The sequence below is a fragment of the Kogia breviceps genome, chromosome 17, assembly GCF_026419965.1.
Source record: "Kogia breviceps isolate mKogBre1 chromosome 17, mKogBre1 haplotype 1, whole genome shotgun sequence".
NCBI lineage: Eukaryota > Metazoa > Chordata > Mammalia > Artiodactyla > Physeteridae > Kogia > Kogia breviceps.
In genome coordinates, this window is record NC_081326.1 from 40,233,607 (window position 1) to 40,248,191 (window position 14,585).

Here is a 14,585-nt window from a genome sequence, read left to right on the forward strand (position 1 = left end):
TCCCAACCCTCTCTGCCTTTAAGTACTATCTGCTTACCTCTTGATCATGATAAGCTTCTGGTCTTGGATCATCCTGCCTCACGTGTCAGGAATAACGGTAGTGTTGTCAACGGTGAGAAGAGTGGCCTTGTGGTGATGCGAGGGAGCTGTGAGGATGTGCTGGATGCTTGATTGAAGGATAAGAGGCCTTCAGAGTGGAGGTTTCTAAGAATCACGTTTGGGAGAGAAGAGAAAAACACAATGGCAGATCCCAGATTTAGCTCCCACCCTATAAAAATCAAACCTCTACTAGTATCACACCCAGTCCTCCAAGACTGGCAGTGGAAAAAGAGCCTTTATGTGGATAAGATGCCTGCATGTCATGGCCACGACTCCCAGGGAACAGCTCCTCTTTAATTTCCTGCCCAAGCCCTGCCCATAATGCTACTCTCTGTATCCAGTCCATCCACTGAGACCATGTTGGAGAATAGACACCCCTTAACCAGAGCACTTAGACTTCAGACAGCCTGGGCTCTCCTACTGTCTGATCCCATAACATCAGCATTTCCCCCAAACAACATAAATGGCCATTTGAGTGTAAATGAGCATAAATGGCTGTCATTGGTCTGCATTCCCTGGACTGTCTCTATGTCACTCATCCTCGTATTCTAGATCACAGTTCAGAGACTGCTACAAGATTGATGCTCAATAAATATCTGTGAAATGAATGGATGAATGGATGGGATGGATGGATGGATGAATGAATGAATTTTGCCTATGGCTCAAGGATAGCAAAAGAGAAAATAGACCCAGAAAGCTAGCTGTAACTAAGGAATCTGGCTTACAAAGTGTAACTTACTCATCTCCAGCTTGTGTTCCTCTCCAGGGTCTCCCTGCCTAGCTTCTGGCATATCCCCACATCTCTCTCTCCCTTTCCACCTGGTGCACTCCAGCACAGCTAGACCTCTCAAGACAGATCCACAGGGAGAGAGAGACAGGAGTTCCCTCCCACGGTAGACTGAATCTGCTAAGTTTCCAGATTCCTGTATGAAGGGCTACATCTTCTCTGATAATAGTCCACTCCTTCAGGGGTGTGTGCTTCCTCTAGGTCAGAAGGGAAAAGAGCTTTCACCTCCCTTGGCAATGTTCATTAGTTTCTCCTAAAGTATTCTACTGAGGGTTAGCAAGAAAGAGTAGGTGATCCACTAACAGTGCCTGCCATGGGTGTGGCCATGAGGAAAGATAGTTTCTATGGTGCATATTTGCCTATGGCCTCAGCAGGACCACCTGTCTTTATAAAACAAATAAATCTAAGATCCACACTTAGGGGGATTATTTCATACTTAGCCTTTAAGGAGTTAAGGTTTCCATTGGCAGCCTTCACATGTACTATTCCCCTACAGAGACTTGGGGAGGGACATTTTGTGTGTCCTTTTCTGTTGTGATTTTTTTTTCTTCTGAGATGTAACAGAAGCTGAAGGAAGCAACTGCAACAGGATAGTGTTACTTAAACCCAATTCAGTCATTATTATTTTTGTAAATTTTAGAATTTTATTATGAGCCTTTAATGGGATGCTGTGCTCTTTAGCAAGCATCGTTCCTGAGCTCTGGCAATGGTGATGGAGAAACCAGGGACAGTGTATCCATCCTGCTTCTTGTTCTCCATGGGTCTGAAACACATCTTCCAATGGGCCCCAAAGGGAGTTTGGCTCAGCATCTACACCAGGACTCTTGATATTGGAGCTCTTCTTGGGAAACCAAGAATCAAGGGCAGCCACTGGGATCCTTTCTTTTTAAGAAGTATTTTCTTCACAGCACCCACCCACTAGAGCCGTGGGTGATGGCAGCTAAGGAAGGGCCTGAGTGGGTTTAAGTGGGTTCTAGGATTGAAGCAACACAGACACGTTGAGCAGAGGAGGTGGAGGACAGTCTTTGTTCACCAGCCCCTGGCAGTGAGCTACAGATCCAGAACAAAACCAGCAAAATGCTGTGGAGGGCAGAAACCAAAGGTGGGGAGACAGACAGCAGTACAGATGAGGGGAAGGAGTCACCAACAAGAAAGAGATGGGAGAGGTGACAGAGACTGAGCATATGTGCCCAGTGAAGTCGAATATTTTCTTTGGAGGTTCCAATTATCCCATGAATTTTTTTCTAGTACTTTTCCATATCTTTGGGAACAAACGTGCATACAACATGTCTAAAACTGATGCATTTAAAGCAGTTTCTGGAGAAGCAGATAGAGATAAGCTTCCAACTTTTAAACATGGGAAGGGAGGATTTCTCTCTGACCCAATAATGTGACCAGTTCATTGAAACAAAGCAAGCATCAATGCATCCCCTCACGCAGAATGTTTCAGCTTACCTTCATACACTGTCTCCAGCTGTTTCTCAGACTAAGGACTATTTATTCTTTTTTAAAATTAATTAATTTGGGCTTCCCTGGTGGCGCGGTGGTTGCGAGTCCACCTGCTGATGCAGGGGACACGGGTTCGTGCCGCGGTCCGGGAAGATCCCACATGCCGCGGAGCGGCTGGGCCCATGAGCCATGGCCGCTGAGCCTGCGCGTCTGGAGTCTGTGCTCCACAAAGGGAGAGGCCACAACAGTGACAGGCCCGCCTACCACAAAAAAAAAAAAAAAAATTAATTTATTTATTTATTTTTAATTTTTGGCTGCGTTGGGTCTTTGTTCCTGCACATGGGCTTTTCTCTAGTTGTGGCAAGCGGGGACTACTCTACGTTGTGGTGCCCGGGCTTATTGCGGTGGCTTCTCTTGTTGCGGAGCATGGGCTCTAGGCACACGGGCTTCAGCAGTTGTGGCACGTGGGCTCAGTAGTTGTGGCTTGCGGGCTCTAGAGTTCAGTCTCAGTAGTTGTGGCGCACGGGCTTAGTTGCTCTGCGGCATGTGGGATCTTCCTGGACCAGGGCTCGAACCCATGTCTCCTGCATGGGCAGGCAGATTCTTAACCACTGAGCCACCAGGGGAGTCCCCCAAATTGGTCATATACTTCTAAATGAATATACTATGTCCATGTAAAAACACACACAAAATGGGTGTTTTAAAAGGTTGAAATTTTATAAGCAAAAGTTCCACTACTTTCTTGCACCCCAAAGGATCGCCATAGACACCCCACTTTGGAGACCGCTGGCACAGACACAGGTCCTCTGTGGATTCAGAAGAGCGATGGTTACTATTGACCGTGCCTGCAAGGCGCTGGATAAGTGGACCAGCGTCCCCGTGAAAGATGTTTCCAGAGTACGGAAACACACAGGGATGTCTGAATGGTGTTGGGGGACAGTGAATGCACCATGGGGCTGGAAGTGACTGAGATTCTGGGCCTCAGTGTTAGAGCTAATAGTAGAAGTATGGTAGCCAGGAGAGGAAGCTAGTCTTTGGGGAAAACATAAATAACGTGAAAAGGCATCTGAGGGGAGCTAACCTTATACAGGGTGAGCAAATGACAGCTGACTCTGGATTTCATGTCAACATGGGAGAAGAACATGAGATTTTGGTAGGTGCCACTTAAGGCAGATCTTGTGGTGTAGTTTGAAGAGACAAGTCAGGAGTTCCTGGCTCAAAATCTCCCCCCTACTGACTGTCACATGCCTGAAATTTCTCTTTTGAAAACTAATCTTTGTCAGTTAAAGGGCTGGAAGCCCCAATTAAAATACAATCCCTCCAACAGAAGTAAGGTCTTCATTTTTTGTGAGTTAATACCTCAAAGGGGACAGGTTGCTGAGAGGAAAACACTATAGAAATGTAGTGGGGAAGCTGGAGGTGAGAGAGAGTAGGAACCCCAAGAGGAGACAAGGTTGTACTAACAGGAGAGGTGAGAGGGCATAGGATCTACTGAAGGGAATTTTATGCTCATAATCTGCATGTGGCATCTTGGATTCTGCACTGAATTTTATATGTATATATTTATAAATTACATAGCATATAATTAATATATACAATTACATATATTAACCACCTTGTGAGAAAACACACACATACATATATAATGCAATCATATATAACACACACATAAAATGTATAATTATATGTAGTATGTCTTTTTGAGTATATATAACATATATATTTATGAATTTTCTGACAATTTTTCTCTTGTGAGAAAACAGGCATACATATATTTGATATATAATTAATATATATAATTATATTCTATTGAAATGATTAAAAGAATAACATTATTATTATGCTATAATTATAAATATAATTATATGTGTCATATGTGTGTGTTTTCTCACAAGGTGGTTTCCAGCGAGAGAAAAATTATAAGAAAACTCAGAAATGACCATTTTTCTGGATATAAGTAGTTTTACCCATTTATTTTCTAAGCCTAAAAGCAAGAGAAGAAATCATAAGGGAAAGGATCCAATAGATTTGAATAGATAATTTCAAAATTCTGTAAAAAAGGAAAAACACCACCAAAATTAAGATTGAAAGGCAAACTGAAGAAAACATTTGCAGTAAACACAAGAAAGAGTTGCTCTCTTCGCTGTTAAAAGAAGTCAAGCAATTCAATGAGAAAAACACAAAGAACTCTTAATATAAACAGGCAAAGGCAGTATACAGACAGTTCATAAAAGTGGAACTCTCACTAGTCTTTGATTACAAGGACCAGGAGGAAGGGACCATGTCTGTGTGTTCACCATTGCAGCCCCAGTGCCTGGGTCAGTGCTGAGTCGCCTATTAAGTAAATATCTGTTGAATGATTGATTTAATGAATGAACTAATTACTACAAGAAAAAGTCAATCTTGAGGTAATCAAAGGAATGAAAATTAAATTTTTTTTGTCCATCACTAGAGCAAATACTTTCTAAATGGAGTAATATCCAATGAGTATAGTAATTAAGTATAGTGAAAGGACTTTCTCATGGGAATCGATGGTGACTCCATAGGAGAGCAATCACCTCCTTCTTATGCGTGGGAAGATCACACCTCCTCACGCTGCCTCACCTCCTTGGAGTCAAAACTGGCTGTGTAACTAGTTCTGCCCGTTGGGTTATGGGCAGAGGGGATGTGTGTTACTTCTGGACTGAAGCATTTAGGAACCTTCCCCTGAAGATGTGATCACAGAAGAGGCCCCCGTTGGGAAGTTGGAGCCAAAAGACTGAACAGCCTGGATTACTGAATCCATAGAAGGAAGACGGCAGCTTCAGAGGGTAACCTGAACCCACAGATGATTCTGTATGACTAGGAAGTAAATTCTTCTTTTGTTAAGTCATTGAGATACTAGAGCTGCTTTTACCATGGCACACCTCACCTATTTTGATTAATATACTTATTTCATTCTGTTCGTGAATATCTATTGAGCTAAGCACCTACTATAAGACAGACCCAGAAATTCCATTTATGAGGAATAAGAAAATCATCCTAAATATGGAAAAGGATATTTATACATGAAGATGCTCATTGTAAGGTTATTTTAAAACCCAGCATTTCCATAATAGAACAGCAAGTTGCAAAAGAAAAACATTTCACATGCACTTAGTAGATATTTATAAAGAAGATGTAATAACATGGGAAAATATTTGCGACTGTCATCCTCCTAACTTTCCTATACATATAAAAAAAAGATTGAAAGAAAAAACACTGAAAATGTTGAAGTGTGGTTTTGTTGAGTAATGAAAATTATGATCATTTTTCCTGCTTATTTCTTTTACAGTTTAAAATTTTCTAAATATTTAAAAATAAATTGGTATCAATTTTCATAATGAAAAGCAATCCTTCTCTCCCAATGTTTAGATTTATAACAAATACGTCATTTTATTATATCCTATTGTTAAGATTTTTCTTAATTTTGGACACAAATCTTTCCCAAGTTGCTGTAAAATCCAAATGGTGGATGATCTTTATATTTTTTGCTCCTTTTTTGGAAGAAATTGCAAGTTTTAAAGAAAAAAAATTTTATCCATTCATCTCTTTTAAAGGCATTGCAGACTGCTTATTGATGTTTTAAAAATAGAATCTGATCTTGAGCAAGACCCTCCTCCTCTCTTGGAACCCATTGTCTTTGTCTGGACAATGAGAGGCTGGGTCTAATGATCTCTTAGACCCCTGCCAGCTCTAGCAGTCAAGTGAAATAAGAAGTTAATAAGTTCATATGTCCGAGGTGTCATTCGAGCAGGTTTTGGAAAACACTTGCTTCATTCGTTTTGTGAACAGGTATCTATGGAAACAACTTATATTTGTACTCAAGGGAGATAATCATTTATGAATTTATCTCCATACAATCTTCACAAAGATAAGCTGTGCTGGAGCTAAGCTTCTAACAGCCTGTACCGGAAGATGCAGTTTTATACCCTTTTCGGTAGAATCAAGTAAAAATCGTCCTGATCAACTGAGCTATCATCAGAGTTTCAGAGACTGGAAGGTTTCATTTGAAATTAAACCACAAGGATCTGGAGAGTCACAGCATTCACTGGACACAATTTTTTAAAACTTGAGGAAAACACTCTGGAACTAGCCAAGTAACCATGGAAAGCAGAAGAGAAAAACCAGATGCAAGCAGCATCATATTTCATTCCACCTGGGTCATTTTTATCCAGTGATTCTGGAATGACCCACTCACTTCCTAATTAGCTGCTCCTCTCTGGGCCTGAGCTTCTGCATGTAGAAAATGAGGGACCTTAACCAGATGACATCTAAGGTAGCTAATAATATGACGATTGAGCTAGCCTTTAGTATTTTTGCTATCATGTGATGACCTTCAGCACTGATTAAAAAAAAAAACAAAACAACCCAGGTTATGTGCAAAGAGGTACTTCTATACTTCTATGCTTTGATATTGTCTAACAAGCAGAACTGGTATCTTCCAGTTAACTGTTCTTGACTCCTAGCTGTGTTGTTCAGGACTCTGGTCGCCAATGCCAAAAGCTGAACGTGATTTAGCTTAACTGCAAAGGGGCAGCCTTGGCTCACGTAACCAAATCGCTGAAAGAACGTGGGTCAGGTGACAAAGGACAATGGATTCAGGGACTCAAACTCTGTCAGCACTCTCCATTGGGGGTCAAGGGCTAGACCAGTTTCACCATATCGTGAGGAACATGGCTATGGACAGCTCTGGGCTCACATTTCTGCAGCTTAGGACCAGAAAGGAAAATTAGCTCTCTTCTTCAGGTAAGTCAGGTAAAGACACTGACTGCACAGCTTGGGTCACCGCCCAACACCTGAGTCAATCACCATGCCCAGAGGCAGGAAATATGATGGTCTGCCTCGTCATTTGCCCAGTCTTCGTTGTCAGGAAGATTTGAGTATTATTATTCGGAGTTGAAGGAAAAGATGCTGAACAGGGAATCATAGCTGCTGCACTGGTTTTCTATTTCTTGCCATGCAGCAAGTTATCACAGACTTACTGGCTTAAAGCAGCCCTCATCTGTGAGTTCACAGTGCTATAAGTCAGAAGGCTGTGCTCGGCATGACTGGGTTCTCTGCTCAGGATTTCACAAGGTTAACAGGTGTCCACAAGGTTTTGTTCTCCTTGGTAGCTCAAGGTCATCTTCTAAAGTCATGTGGTTGTAGAGTATTCAGTTCCTTGTGGTGTACACCTGAGGTCCCCATTTCTTTGGTGGCTGCTCTCAGCTCCTAAAGGCCACTCACGTCCTTTGCCACACGGTCCCCTCCATCTTCAAGCCAGCCAGTGTTGAATCTGTCTCACTCTTCGAGTCTTTTTCACCAGGAAGAGCCCAGGTCCTTTTAAGGGTTCATCTGATTAGATCAGCCCTGGACCCAGGATAATCTCCTGATCTTAAAGTCAACTGATTTGACACCTCAATTACAACTGCAAAATCCCTTTGCAAGAGTACCTAGCTTAGTGTTTGACTGAATAACTAGGAGAAGGTAGATACTGGGGGAGAGGAGGGTGGGGATTGGGGACCCCCCTTAGAATTCTGTCAACTACCACTGCTACATGAGCTTAGGAAGTTTAAATCTGTCTTGAGTAGACCTATTTCAAAAGGCCAATCATTCCAAGACTAAGTCTGCCTCACTCTTGGGCAACTAATTCATTTATCAGACTGGTTCCTTGGCTCATGCAATCAACGTAACTTGATTAAATAGATTTTTTTATTATTAATCTGATTGCCAACTTCAGGAAGATGGAATGTAAACTAAAAAACAGAGCTTACTTCCTGGAAAGCATGTGTTAAACACTTTCTGCATGGCTTCTGCTCTAGAACATGAACTGCTTCATCCCCTAAATGCAATTCAGTCCCCCTGTTCTACACCTTCACGGAACCCTATTCTTTTCACTTGCAATGCTCCTCAGTGCTTATTCAACACCAGTCCTAACAGACTTATATACTGATGATGCAGAATCTGTGTTTCCTGTTTAATGCATAACATAGCGTAGTGCCTGGCACATACAATAAATATTTCTAGAATGAAGAGGAGAGGTGTCAGGCCATGCCTCAGTGTGTACTTCTGTGCTTAGGGCAGTGCCAGCACATGGCAGGTGTTCCATCAAAGTGAACGGAAGGGAGAGAAGAAGGGGAGAGAGGACGAATGGAGGACACAGCACTGGGCCTTTCAAGGAAAACAGCTAACTTGCGTCCTTCTGACTTGATCAAACAGTACAATTTCTCAGCATTTTACTTCCAGGAAAAATCGTATGCGGTGATCCAACTATTTCAGAATGGTTTTGAAACTCTCCAAGCCTATGGAGCACAACGGGCAAAGTGTCCCCCCAGCAAAGGCTGGTGTCATTGCCCCTGGAGGGCGTTAGTGGGGCCGGGCTCGAGACCGAGGGACTGGCCGCCAAACTGTTCCGTCAGTCTGCTTTACCCCAAGCACAGACACTTGCCCACTTCAGGACTCTGCACACGTGGAAGGGCCTGGAGTCAGTTACTCCTGGAGCAAAGCAAATACTCTCCTCCCCAGGCCGACAGCACACAGGCAGGAAGGCGACCCTGACTCACAGAACCTGGCACTGATTATAGATGAGTTCTTACCATTCTGGGAGGTCAATCTCACTTATATATTAACTGTCCCCCTGGCCCTGGGGATCTGGCTTTGGAGAGGGTCTCAAGATTTGGGACATCTCAGAAAAAAAGCATATATTCTGTGTCCAAAATGTTGATTAAAATGTACAAACAGACCGTCTTCGCTGAAGAAAATTTGGGAAGTACCTTCCAGGGTCATTGTCAATGACCTTGTGTTGCTCTTCCCTGCCAGCCCCTCCACACCCCCTTCTCCCCAGCCTCACCCACAGCTCTGCCCCTCTTTTAACCTTGTGGTTGAAAGTCTAACAGACAAGTGCACCCATGTCCTCCTATCTAAGTGATGTAAGTTGTTCTACCTTTTGTCTCCCTGATGCATCAACGGGAAGGAAGCTATGCATAGACCCAGGAACAAGTGCGGGACCATTGGGAAGGATGGGTTTTCAAATCTCTATCCCAGATCATCCTTCCTCATTCACTTGCTTATTGTGATTGGCTGAATGTTTGTGGCCTGCAAAATTCATCTGATGAAGCCCTGACCACCAAAGTGACAGTATTTAGAGGTGGGTCCTACAAGAGGTGATAGTCGTGAAAGTAGGACCCTCAAGATGAGATTAGTGCCCTTTTAAGAGGAGAAAGAGAGATCTCAGTCTCTCTTCACACGCATGCACAGGGCATAGGCCATGTGAGCACACAGCTAGAAGTGTGTCTGTCTGTCTACAAGCCAACAAGCATGCTTTCACCAGGACCTGAATCTGCTGGCACCTTGATCTTGGACTTCCCTGCCTCCAGAACTGTGACCAATAAAGCCACCCAGTCTACGGTACTTTGTTATAGCAACCGGAGCTGGCTAAGACACTTATATTGCTGCAATTAATTATTTGTTTGATGACAGATTCCTTCCCTTATATTACAGCTCTCCAAGAGCCAGTCTTATTCACCTTTGCCCCTCATGGCGCCTAACCACAGGTACCTGACTGTATAGATGCTTATTAAATGTTTGTTAAACCTTAAATTCTGTGCTAAGGAGTTTGGATTTGAACAACAAAAACAATTGGAGTTTTTGAATGGGGAGTGTTATTAGCTGTGTATTATCAAGCAAATGACTTGTCCTTTGGAACCTCAGGTTTCTGGTAAGAGGAATTAGGTTGCCCAAGGGAAAAAAAGATGTGCAAATTCTCTGAACAGCATAATTCATTGCATAACTGTATGAGAGCCATAGCATTTCATGTTTGCCTTTCTGCACTCCTCACAAGGCAAGAAAATCTGCTAAAAGACCACTCTGTGACGCTCATTTTATTTCTGTTTATTTAAGCTGGACTGCCCTGTGACTGAGTAATTCTTTCTAACCGTATGCTGTTGCTGCCTAGGCAGAGAAAGTGTCCAAATGTGGAGGGGATTTGAAATCATTTATTATGGGGAAAATAAATCTCCCATCGTGCCTTGCAACTTTACTCCTAGGCAATAAATGCAGATTCCTTTCTAAATAGTTTAAAATTCACTTTGCAATCCAAAAACTACTGAAGGGGATGAAACCTTGAGTTTAAATTTGTCAAATATGCTTTAGCAGCAAAAAAAGGCTATTGAAACACAGACACACACACACACAGACACACAGACACACACACACACACACACACACACACAGACACACACCCATGCTTGCTGCTGTTGTTGCCATTCCATCCTGAGGATTACTTAGTTTAGAAAGCCCACAATGCACTAAACAATTCCTATAAAATGTCCTAGCTGGGGAGCTAACTATGTGATAAGGATTCCCATATATGGGAGTGTGACTAAGCTCTGAGAGAAAATATGGCAGAGACGGCTGGCTAAAAATCTGGGATAATTCCCTGAGAAGGAAAAAAAAAAAAGAAGGAAGGATAACAAAACCCGCGGTGCACAGGAAATGCCTGGCTCACAGAAGGGTGAGCACATTTGTGTGGGAAAACGCACAGTCTGGCCAGCGCCAGTTCCCAGTGGAAAGATGTCTTCAAAATGCTCTCTCCCCATTTGCACCCTTTCAGATGCCTAAGAGCCTCTTCAGGGACTTTTGAAAAAGACCCTGGCCCTTCAGGCCAGGACATCTTGAACAGCCTTTCTCACAGGCTTAGCTCTGTGTTCCTTGCAAACTGCTAAATCCCTCAACCTCTAAATTTTGTTTGGAAGTCATAAATTTCTCTCCAGGCGTCTTGGTTTTCAGAAACCAGCACAGCATGTTTCATTTGTGAACAACTGGAAGAAAGCTGATTTACTGACAAATTTTTTTTTTTTTTTTTTTTTTTTTTTTTTTGCGGTATGCGAGCCTCTCACTGTTGTGGCCTCTCCCGTTGTAGAGCACAGGCTCCGGATGCGCAGGCCCAGCGGCCATGGCTCACGGGCTCAGTTGCTCCACCGCATGTGGGATCTTCCCAGACCGGGCCACGAACCCGTGTCTCCTGCATCGGCAGGCGGATTCTCAACCACTGCGCCACCAGGGAAGCCCGACAAATTTTTTTTTTTTTAAGATTTTTTAACTTTCATTGACTTTTAATTTCACATAAAGGTATGCCCCCTCTGCCAGATGTAGGAAAGTGCGATGGCATTAGAGTAGCTTAATCCTCAGAATTGCACTGGTTTGCTAGTCTAAAAATATCTCGACCGGCTAAAATGTTGGGCTGAATTAACAAAATATAAATGAGGAGAAAGGAATGTAATATCCCTCACTTAGCTTCAAAAATTCAGCTGCACGCGTGCATTTAGGGGTTTATCTACTAGCATCTACTGGTCCCGGCCCGATTTCACCACAGACAGGCCGCTGGGGGTGTGTTCAGGGGGGCCTAGATCACAGCCCCAGCCCTGCCCCCTGCACACATGTATGTTTGGGGCAAGTCACTTCACTGAACCTCAGGGTTCTCACTTGAAAAGTGAGAAAAACAAGAAATCGTTCCCCAGAGATGGGTAAAGATTAAATGAGATGACAAATGTGAAGCACTGATCACTAAGTTCTCACCAAATAAACACCTGTTGTTATTAGGTCATCTGTCTCTGCATGGGCACCACTTTGGAGGACAAATTGATCAGTGGGCTCCACTCAGCTTTTGGTATTTCTGCTCTAAACCTAATCTGTAAGGATCAATACATTGAAATGGTTAAAGCCAAAAATGAGTTTCTTTGGAATAACTTAATGCACACAATCTGAAGAACCTTAAAACCATTCACAGGGTTTCAATAATTAACTACATATATTTTTAATATATCAGTCAATATCCTTATATCAGTCTTTCTTGTTAAGTCCCAGGTTAAGTGTCAAGATCACTGCCCCCATCCTCCACCCCCTTGGTAGGCTGGTGGCTAGAAGCAGCTCATGGCCCAGGTAGAGTTGCTATCAGTCCTCTTCATGTCTGTTATCTCGTTCCTGCTCATGTTAATATGTGAATTCACATTTCTTTCCTTTTCTCCTGTTTCTCTCTCTCTCTCTCTCTCTCTCTCTCTCTCTCTCTCTCTCTCTCTCTCTCTCTCTGGTACTTAGAGCCATTAAGTTTTCAGACTAATGCTGCTACTACTACATTTCCTCTTTATAGTGACTGCCTGGGTTCAAACCCTCTGTTATGTAAATCTTTTAATCTCCCTGTGCCTCCATTTCCCTATCTGTAAAATGACCTGAAGCAAGAAAAGACCTGCTTCCTGACAGTGTTACAAAGGGACATCCATTTGTGCTGTGTTCGAGGGCCAAGAGGCACAATGCAAAGAGTAGCGAGAGCTTAGACCTGGAGGTGCCTCCTTCAAATCTCAGCTCAACCATTTTCTAGCTGTGTGGACGTGAACAGTTATTTCATGTCTCTTGGCCTGATTTCTCATTTGTAACACAGAGCAGCAGACTGTTGCTGCTGCAGGAAATATCCATTTCCTGGGGTTTTTTTAACCAATAAAACCCTGATTTTGTTTGGAGCTGAAAAGGGCCCAGATAAAATTTTTTAGTTCCACTCTCCCATCTGATACTGGCCATGAGCTTTTAGGAGAAACCACCGAGTACAGCTGATAGAAGGCCGTTTCTAAAGGACAGCCTGGGCTGCCATGAACTTCTCCCTTTGCCTTTTATCCTCTTTCCCCTAGAACCTGGGCACAATGCCTGGAGGGACAGCAAGCCACCCCGTAACCATAAGGCTACAAACATGAGGATGAAGCCTATACACTAAGGATGACTGAACAGAAAGAGGAAAAACCCTCCTCTAACCGCCTCACAGGGTTCCCAACAAGCACTGGGCTGCCCACCTCCAAGCTTGCAAAATAAGTTGCAATTCAAATAGATCCCTATCTTTTAAGTCTTTGTTGGTCAGTTTGTCTGTTATTTGCAGTCAGACTCTTCTCAAAACAGGTACCCACAGGAACTAAAATGATACTTGCTTCCCAGGATCCCTGTGACAGTAAAGTAGGTTAGGTACCTAAAGTGTTTAGAGTGAGTGATTCCTGGCACATGGCAGACTTCCAATAATTGTTTATTCCCTTCTTCCCTTTCCCATGATCACATTTTGAATTCTCCTCCATACGGGTAATTATCAGAGCTACTGGGGGGCCGTCTCAGATATTTTGCTCTTAATGGTTCCCTAAGTGCGAGTTGCCCAACTGAACGTGATCCCACAGTCTGATGTCACATCCCAAAGCACATGTTTCTAGGCTGCCTTCCTAGAGCAGAGTCCCAGGAGAAGGGGCACTAAAGGTCAGGCATTCTCTGAACTAGTACAGGGCATTTATGATAAAGTCCAACCTCCATATTTCACGACTGACGTCCCTACTGAGAAAAGGGTCTGAAAACCACTGTCATGTTGGTTACCTTTATATGTGTAGCTTAAAAAAGCAAAGGTACAAGGGAAACACGGCAGCTTTCTTCAAATATCACTTAGGCCCCTGGGGAGACCTGGCCAAGTATTGGCTGTGTGGACTTGGAAACAACAGCTTCTGAAAACCCTTCCAGTTCTAGATGAGATGCATCGTGGATCACGGGCTTTGAAAGGATGACCATGATATATTCTCAGCAAGTGTTTAGTGAATTGATTAATTAATTAATGAGTTAGGTATTTAGTCCTGATGTTTCTATGGGTAAAGGCAGCTTGAGTCCGAATAGCCAACTTATTGGTGAGAATATGCCCTGTGTGAAATGGGGGTCACCCGGCTTTGGGGTCATCTGAAATCCAGCCTCTCCCTCATGAGCCCCTTTCTGGGACTGTCCAGGGAAAACCACCTTGAAGGGTCAAGGCCTACAGCCTTCCCCAGCCCAATTTCAAAGGCAGTGACTATATAACTTAAATTGCAAAGGCCAGAAGGACTGGCTTATGCTCACTTCTCCGAGACAGTTGTTTTATTTCAGCTGAGTTAGCATCACACATTTTTGGCATCTCTTCCAAGAAGTCTTTTCAGTAGGCCAGAAGCATATGAAACGGAGCCTTTGCTCTCAGAAATGGCATACTGATTGTACTTAAAGTTATTAAATCTTGAATGAATGGAAGAGAAAATGTCATAATCTTAGCAGCGGAGAAGAGAAAGCACACACAAAATCTCCTAATGTGAAGACAGCATGTTGGGAAATGAAGCAAAAGGGAATTTTTCATTACTTGTATCTGGGTTGTATGTTATAGTGAGAAGTACTGCCTACTACAGTTGGTTTTATGTACACCTCCTCTATAACT

At 43.1% G+C, this 14,585-nt stretch overlaps 1 long non-coding RNA gene across 2 annotated transcripts in view; it reads right to left on the minus strand.

Moving 5' to 3' along the window:
* LOC136792870 (uncharacterized) overlaps positions 1 to 14,585 on the minus strand; it is a 70,150-nt gene that overhangs the window by 33,973 nt on the left and 21,592 nt on the right. For both annotated transcript variants that reach the window (XR_010837422.1, XR_010837421.1), the window contains exon 2: positions 38 to 204. This is a non-coding gene — a long non-coding RNA (uncharacterized lncRNA). The remainder of the gene's footprint in view (positions 1 to 37; positions 205 to 14,585) is intronic.